Source organism: Varroa destructor, unplaced genomic scaffold (assembly GCF_002443255.2).
Source record: "Varroa destructor unplaced genomic scaffold, Vdes_3.0 BEIS01000005.1, whole genome shotgun sequence".
Classification (NCBI taxonomy): Eukaryota; Metazoa; Arthropoda; class Arachnida; order Mesostigmata; family Varroidae; genus Varroa; species Varroa destructor.
Window position 1 is genome coordinate 3,536,971 of NW_019211458.1, and position 9,267 is coordinate 3,546,237.

The 9,267-nt window shown below is 39.7% G+C and overlaps 1 long non-coding RNA gene across 2 annotated transcripts; it reads right to left on the reverse strand.

The window, feature by feature from the left end:
* Window positions 1–3,112: 3,112 nt before the first annotated feature.
* LOC111251453 (uncharacterized) lies at window positions 3,113–4,824 on the reverse strand. 2 transcript variants are annotated; one of them, XR_015328860.1, is made up of 3 exons: window positions 4,608–4,824; window positions 4,244–4,409; window positions 3,113–4,039 (listed from the first exon to the last, which is right to left on the reverse strand). It is a non-coding gene; the product is annotated as an uncharacterized LOC111251453 (long non-coding RNA). The 2 variants fall into 2 exon arrangements; XR_002673785.2 differs by lacking the exon at window positions 4,608–4,824 and having other exon boundaries at window positions 3,113–3,257; window positions 3,701–4,039; window positions 4,244–4,553.
* Between the last annotated feature and the right edge of the window lie 4,443 nt (window positions 4,825–9,267).

Sequence of the window (9,267 nt, forward strand, 5' to 3'; positions counted from 1 at the left end):
ATTGCACAGCAACAGATAAGCCCATAAAAAAAAGCATTATTTTGGCACATATGATCGGCCCCAGATAGAGCAACGACGAACAATGGGAATGGAAGTAGAGCCAGTTAGTGAGCAACAGATTGGGCAATAACATTTATTAGTCGTTAATATTCTGGCTGATCGTTGAGCTGGGCTAGCAGAGTTGAGTGCGCAAAGTGAACAAGAAGGGGCAAACTTTTAACTCCGCTGTCGTTATTGCCCTTGGAAAAGATAAACAATGATCAAAATCGATTCGATGAGATGAGGATTCCATTTGCCTTTCACTGTATTTTGGTCAGAACAGTCACCGGCCGCCAGTTTTTCCTACTGTTACTACCTAAACACTATGCCTTATTGTCCTGCTACATCTCTGCCAATGAGAAGAGAGCTGATAAAAATAGACAAATTTACCTATGAATCACTTGGCTGGCTATCACTATTTTCCGCATTAGCTTTAAGAGTTGACTCGATTGACTGATCTCGGTGTCAAATAGTTCGCATCCTAAGGTTCCTAGAAATTATCCACGTAAATCTTGATCGAGGAAATATGGTCTGCTGGTACGATGATTTTGCACGTGATGACTACTCGTAGTTACATCGGTAGTCTATAGAGTGCAAGCCATGCCTTATAGAACTCAGGAAAATTTAGCTGGTGGTCGTCTGTAGTTAGTAGGTTCGTGTTAGAAAAATTTTTTAGGAATTCTAAGGCTCGAGCAACAAATAGAGTTTATGATTACTATTAATGTTATGTATGTTTGTTGTATCATATGCGCACTAGCTACACTTATGTCTAGAAGGAGAATGTCATCAACAAATGAACTACTGAACGAAGACTGTAGAAAAAAAAAAACAGAAAATAACAAGGGATCAGAGAACACGGCACTTTACGAAGTAGTAGCCCAGAAGCGGTTCAAAATTCTGTTTATAAAAGAATAATCATACCAGATGTACTGAGTTCTATAAGGTCAACTGCAGAAAATTAAAAATTGTAGCTGATAACTAATAAGACTCCGGGCACACTTACGTCATATCTATTTAAAAAGCTCGCTCTTAAATTTGTAAGCGTTCTATTGAAAGCGCTCAAACGCATGATACATACTAAACAGCCATAGTGAACTTTGTGCGCAGAAAAGAACGGAAGGTTAATCCCATCGGCAAAAGTATAGTACCACTGACTATAGAACCCTGCACACCGCTAGAAGGCATCGTTTGTTCAGTAATATACAAAAACGCTGATGGCCAAAGATTGGTCCTCGACCAACCGATCTGTAACTGCTGGAAACAGCTCATATGAGCGACGTTTATCAATATGTCTTCGTGTTTTGACATGACTTTGAGTCAGCGCTTGAACAAGTAACTCATTCCAAACTTTTCCATATTTCGGCGTCAGTGAGCCAGCGTTGAAATGGATTCAAAGCCTCCTCAACGACCTTTCGTGTAGGAATCAATGAGAAATGGCTGAGCCACCTCATATTGCCCTCAAGTACCCGGCGCAGACTTACGCAGATGGTATGAGAAAATGTGCGAGAACGGCAGCTTGCTGTTACAAGACAGCCTAGACAAGTAAGAATGGCTTATTTGATTAGATTTGAATACATTTAACCTCTAACTGCTACCAAAGTAAAACAGTTTAATAGGGTTCTGGCGGGTAACAGTAATATATGAGTAGGGCCCCAAGCAAAAAAACTGCGTCCCCTGCCAGAATGTCCTGGTAACACCGCATTATGGTCGTCGCAAGTGGGACTGTTCCCTCGAGCTTCGACGCCGCGTTGGATAAGTGCGTCCAATTGGGTTCTCTTTTTTCTTCTCTCAGAAGTCGGCTAAAGTTTTTTGGACTATTCTTGCCCTGGGAAATTTGTTTAGTGGTGGTTCAATTTCAAGGAAAGAGTTCCAGGTCGCTTAACTAGTTTGTGGATACGTAATAGCGATAATAAATGGCGAGTGCTAGCAAGAACCTGTTATCTAAATAAACGCAATGAGGTACACGCTAATCATAGTCATCGTAGAACACTGAAAGCGACAAAGTCACATCATAAGAAGAAGCCACTGAGACCAACCTTTACACTATCGTCCTATGTAGCTCAGAAAACTATTCTCCTTTATTGCTCCCTTTTGAACATTGCTCTTCCGTAAGGTATTTCGTAAACATAGACATTAATAATCGAAGAAAATAATGAAATACCATTACGTAAAGGCATATGATAGATCAGTACTGGTCAGCGTATTCAATCAAAGCGATTAAGTGCACCTTTTCGGTGCAGCTGTTCGGCCGCTCAGGGCCTGTTATGATAGGGAATTATAGTCAACTTGCTCTCCGTCCTAAATACTGCCCAGGAAGAACGCGATTACTGAGACCGATTACGATTCAAGGGACTTACTAGGCAAATAATGGTGCACAAAATTAACACGCTGCTTGCGCATTACAAGGACCTTGCAAACACTTGTGTCACACTGCACGCTGCGTTCTGTAAACATATGAAAAGTAACGTTATGGCAAAACCCGCTTTTGGCTTTAAAAAATGAATTCCTTATGACTTGCTATGAAAAGAAAGGATAATGAAGCCGAGAAAAAACAGCTTAAGCGGATGCTACGCCTCTGTATCACTATTTGGCAGATTTCATTGTTTTCGTTCTGCAGTTCTCTAAATGGAAAAAATTAAGGCTAATCTTTACTCTAAAATGGCATTGATTTCCAATAGCTCAGCAGCATGTATCATCATTTAAGGCTTTCTAAGCACAAATATTCCCGGACTCAAAAGAAATTAACGATATAATAATTGTAAAACCCCTTTCAACACACAGTGTAGGGGTCTTGACATTGAAATTTTGCCAGCCTTGATACTACGCGTGCGGTTTCAGGTCCAGCCTGTAATAATAATGTTTAGGCGTAACAACCCTTTTGGTAAGCTCACAAAAAAAAAGGCTTTTGTGATCTTGATACCAATAAGATAAGACTGACTCAATCAAAAACTTCGAAGCAGAATTATTCAAATCGAGTTCTTATCAGTTTGTTTTGCTAACCATTACCATTGGATTGAAGTACATCTTCCTCTTCGAAAACCGTGTTTGTAGTGATTTATTCTGTTTCAAAATAAAGTGCTAATCCACGCTTCGAATGGCTTCCATGAATGGTTCAAGATTTCTCGACCGCCCTGAACAATCTGTGTCAGGATATACTTTTTGCACGGTGACACTCATTCAGACACCCAGACAAGTTCTGGGGAACGATATCTTCCACGCTACAAGTTGCCACGAAAGAGAAAGTAAATAAGATGACTGTTTAATGGCGCTTATAATCAGTCGACCCGATAGAACAGGGCCAGCTGAAGCTTCTTAGCGATGATATAGCGAAAAAGCAGTTGTCTGTTAGGGTTCGCGAACAGATGCTTGCATGCGTATACTATTTTTAACGTCAATTAGTATTGCTCCATCGCGTCCTTCTAGTACACAAACGTTGTTTTTTTTTTTTTTTTTTGTTAATTTATTTGTGGATGAAAAAATATGTAGAGTCATTTTCAAGTGGCGAGCGTTCATTAGCTTTACGAGATTTCAACTCATGCCTTTTGGTGGTCACATACTCAACTTTCTTCCAATTAAGGCAGCGTATTTACTTGAGCGAGTGGTATTGGAAACGTTTTGTATAAGCAGCGTTACTATATATATATTGTGTACGTGTGATTACCTGCCATCTTAAGTAACGCAGGTCAGGAGACAAGTCATACTATCCTTTCCAATCATTGCACCGAAAATAGTTTTTGTCCGTTCATCAGGATAATCATTAACATATATTCCGTTATACCCATGTCAAAGGACGCTACGCATCAATTATACTTTGATCAATGGTCGAAACTAGGTATAGTGAATTCCCACTAGCGGTGCGGCCACCGTGAAATCCAGACCACAGTATTTTTACGCGGTGGTCTAGATTTGAAACCAGGCATAAGCACACTTTGTTTCGTGCCGGAAGTCAGCCGTCTGAAGCAATGAATGTAGCAGTGAATCGTCTTGGGGTACCTTATAACTGAAAAAGACCGTTAACGAAACAACAGGAGTTTACAAGTAGTGGGTTTGAATTTGACATAGTAATACAAACCCCAGAATGTACACAAATTATAATTGGCCTCGCAATAGGGCCTCGCATTCAAAATGAAAATAATTACATATCTTTTGAACGAGCCCCTCATATAGTGAAGTTCACTGTATAAAATGTTACAGACATAATTACCTTTTTACAACTACTTCACATTAAGTCTAACGTAGTAAACTTTAGGCCATTTTTCCACAATGATGTGATATTCATTAGCTCCGCGATCACCCAGACAGACGCTATAGCAGTCACAACAGCTCCTATGATATCTGGTCAAGGCGAAAACTGCACAGTCACTTCATAACTGTGAAAATAACAAACGGACTTAAAGAATCTCATGCGTCATGTTCATAAATTGTAAATAAAATTCATTAAAATATATAAATATGTGTCGCGTTGCCTTGTGAAAATATATGCTACTGCATAGACAAGCTTCCTACAGACAACGTTGTTTTTTGCTGCTTAGACAAAATTTAGCATTAGACTTAGATTATGAGCATACCAAAAAATCCGTAGAGTGATCGTCACTGGTTGTGTTGCCTCTGTTCGAGACTTTTCGTCTGATCTTTTCAGCTTTAGCCATGAGTGCAGTTCGCTTTCTTACCCATATTTTCTGTTGTGTATGATATCGATCCGAAACAGTCTCAGAAGCCGCCGGTGGGCTAGAACACATGAGGTGAGGGATGCTCGGGCAATTCTGTGCGTGTGACTATCAATGGCGCAAAAACTTCAAAATCGATGGGGATGAGAATTGCGGCCCGAAATATGCGTTCTTATCACCTAATTAAGCTACAAGCCTTACCTGAGCAGAACAAATGAAATAGATAATTTAAGCCGATCTCGATATCCGTAACATTAACATTAAGAAAGTATTGTTATCTTCCTTTAATAAGGGTTAGAATCCTTTGCTTGCAGCCTCGATCAGACTCTGCAGACAACTTCGACTTGTTATTGGTTAGTAAAGGTATGGAATAGATACTAAATCTGACTAGAAGCCATTTTATTGTGTCTCTATTAAATTAGCAGTACAGTGAACAATAATTACTATATTGAAATAGATTAGTTTTTTTTTAGAAGAAATCGCGAACGTAGAACTTGAACAGGACTTTAACTTTAAATTATCAAGATTACTTGCAGGAGTTCGTCGAGAAAATGATCATAAACTATATATTATGACCTGTTCTTGAACACCAGTAAGACTGAAAACATCGACTGTGGTAAATCTCTGGAAAAGGCTTTTTATTTTGTCTCCAAAAATAGCAAAAGAAAATAGCGAAAGAAGGACAATGATACGCGTAACGTGCGCTTATTGATAAACCTATCTGTCAATCCTTTGAGCTGTATTATAGACAGAATATTGTCAGACCCGCCGTACTATAACGTGGAGAGAATAGAATTTTTCTTCAGTTTTACGCACTACTCGTTTGCTTCCTTAGTACTTCCTTAGAAGTAGTAGTATCTTAGTACCTCCTGATTACTAGGCGATAAAGTAAACACTGAAAGGAAAACCCAGTAGACGCGCAAGTGACGCATTTGGGTTTCTAATGGAAACAAAAACATATATCCAACAAAATTTTTTTACCTGAGCTAGAAATGTCATTCTTGACGATAATTTTTACGGAATTTAAACACTATTTACCGCGGTTACAGCTTCAGTTTGGGCTACAAATCGCCTACGAGCTCATTTCAGATGTTCCTTACGCAACTTCACGAATGTCCTTTTGATGACATAGGTAAACCAGCAGACGCTATCGTGTCGAAATTTTAACAACACTCACACTCAATAACGATGCATAGTAATTCATCGGGCTTAGGCAGCCAACCCTTCACCAATGGGCTTGTGTGAGCTGGTGAACCATATAGCTTCATTCTTTTAAATTCGGTCAAAAAATCAATAACACAAACTACAGTCGATTTTCCGCTCGGACGCATCTAACAAATTTTAGAAGTTTGATAGTATAATATTGAAATTTTAGATCAACGTTCTCTAGCTAGAAAAAACGGATTGGCCCATAAAGCCTTGCCTCAATATAGCACCCCTTCTTTCTAGATATTAGGCCGCAACATCAGTAAGGACGCGTTTTTTCACTAAGCAAAGCACACCGCTTTACTGAAATTTTCCTTCAGTTTTTCCTCATCTTCTTCCATCTCTCGACCAATTTATTTATTCCTGCTAATCAGAAAAGTTTAGGTCTAATGCCAACGAAACTTGTAGATTTTGAGGTTCTTAAATGTAAGGCTAGTAATTTCAGTTTATAACGATCGAGAGAAATAGTAATCTCTAGACGCGAAGTCTGGAAAATACGGTCAGCTCAAAAAGACCTTCCACTCAAGCTGTCCTAGGGTGGCTCTCGCCCGCAGGGGTCGCCGTATACGCTTCGCCTTTGTCGTGGAGAACGATGATTCACCTTGTCCCTTAGATCGTTTCTATTAGGTAGTTTCGTTCAATCGATGCAACCATAATTCAGATTAAATCATGCAGAGATCCATGTTGACCATCCTGCATTTTCCACTGTATAAGGTTCTTCCGGCCCCAAACGCCACATTACGCAAGAATTATTTTCTTAGAATAGAAGTCTGGTTTATCTCTGGACGTATCTCCCGCGGACCTACTCATTCCTTTCTCTGCTTTATTTATATCGATGCGAGGACATTACTTTTGGACACTTTGTGAACAAACCTATCATCGGGACCGCGTGCTATTTGGAATCAGGCAATAAGAAATGTCTATTTAGTTCATGTTCCTAATTTATGAGTACATTACATAGATTGAAGGCACCTGTCAATAGTCATGTAAGTACAGTTCATGTCCCTGACCCAATCCACTGGTTGTTTATTGACCGTCTTCCTTCAAAGGTGCCTTCAGGCGATTATCATCCACTTCAGATGGCTGACCTGAACGTAATGCATCCTCCAGATCCAAAATGTCATTATTGCGCAAACCATTTTCTAGCAGTCCTTTCAGGCATCGCGTTCATATTGAACACGGCACAAATATCCCAGTGCTGCTTAGGCAGGTTATTTGACCGCGGCAAAAGTGAAATAGAATGACTGTCGACCTTTCTTATCTGGAATTTGTTTATTTAGAACTCGACGTCAAGTTTCGTTCACTGCACAATTAAATTACAACGGATTTACTTTCGAACGGTCTATATTAAAAATAAACAAGCAGTAAAGGGAAAAGGGAACATGAAAGAACTCCGCAAAAAAACTAAATACGAAAGAAATTCCAGGCACCATAGGCACATGCTAGAAACTAAAGAGTAGACCAAACAGGACGTATCGTGGATGTTCTAGAAATTCATGGAACATCTGACACGCACGTTCATAACACGATATCGTCGATTTACAGAATACTCAAGATAAGATCGACATTTGAGTACTTAATTAGATTTTTTGGCTTGATGCTAGTAATCTAGTTAAGGTTTGAGATAAAAGATGACGAACATCACTAAATAACGTTTTCAACTCGTTTGAAGTCATACCTTATGCAAGCTTACAATTTCCACCTGTACAAGCCTGTGTCACGCTTGAGCTTTGACGGTCTGATCATTTATGTAAAAACTTTATATAACTATTTTATATGGCCCCGTCGTCCTGTATCGACTCCATCGCATTCTCTCCATAACATAATTCGTGTACGACCGACGCTGGAATACGGCCTCGTATGCAGACGTCCCATTTTATGCGCCTGATGCATAGGTAAACAAATACATTTAGCTTGCGTCGCCTTACATCGTGTGATAACTATGTAGGAGCAAGGAAGTGTCTCTCTACGGGTTCCAGCGTAGTATCTGCTTGCAGGTTCGAAGCTGCTGGCTTGCTTTAACATATCTAACGATTATGTTTACAAGCACATGTCTCTATCGATGCATTATTTATGATATTATCACTGTTTGATCACAGAAAGTGTATAAAAAAACTAAAATGGCCTATATCAAGTTAACGTGGGTGGTAGATTGGCTTGTCTGCATTGAAAAAAAAACATTATTTGAAGCTTTGTTATAGACAAGAAACGTAGACGCATCCGTATCAACGTAAAGCTTGGACGTCGAATTTGATAGAGGCTAAATCTCACGTTTAATGATATCACAACAGTGTTCGAATATACAGACTAGAGCAAGTGTTTATTGAGAGTTTGAGAGCTTCATCTCACCTTCCTTAGTTTTATCTCCGTTGTATGTAAAATGAAAACTGTCAGTAGATTTTTACGCTACCCTGTAAACTTACGTAAATTTTCGCTATCTGACTGTACGTGCTCGTTTCCATTGCTGGCTGCTAACTTACCGTAGTTACCGTTCACAATCACTTTCGTTTCTTTGTACGTACATTGTGTTCCGCCATGAAATAGATTTTATTTCGAGTTTAGGCTTCAAAAACGACAAAGCAGTGTATATTCAATTCCATTCTTATTCGTCACCGATCGTTGAGATCAAGATGTTATTGAATCAATCCTGGGTTGCGTGTATCGAAGAGATTCTATGAAAACGTTTTGCGGAGTGGAAAAACGTGGAACTGGAGCGCGCATCCCACCCGCGATCGACCTTCTGAATCAGGTTAGGTTAACCGTGAGACGAGCCAGGACACGATCGTCCTGGATGCCCTGTACCTACACCCTCGTGCTACGTTGTACTACCCTGCACCAGACATCCTCGTGTATGACATCTACTCAAATAATCAGATTCTAGGAAAAAGACTTGACCAAAAATTACGTGACAGAGCTTTCGCAATGCGCGAATAGCCACTAGTACATGATCTACGTGTTCGATAGATGTTCATGATCCCACCACCCAACTAGCACGGAAGCGAACAACGGCACTATTTCTTTCAATATAGGAAGTTAGCTAGATTTGTAAACATCTAAAAGCTCTAAGGCTTTTTCTCTGTTTAAGATTTTGGGTATACGTAGGAACAATCAGCTTCCTTCATACACCGTCGGAGTGTCTCATGCCTCGTTGTACTAATGCCCGTGTACTTTTGTCATGTATTTTGTAGCTCCAATTTGATTCATTAATCCACGTCCGAGCTATGGTTTTTATCCATATATAAAACGTAACAATGTTTTTCCCGATAAGACACACTCATGTATATAAGAGCGCTCCTACTTACCACACTGTGTGGACAGTGTCACGTCACCCTTCGAACTTCGCTGCGATAATGCT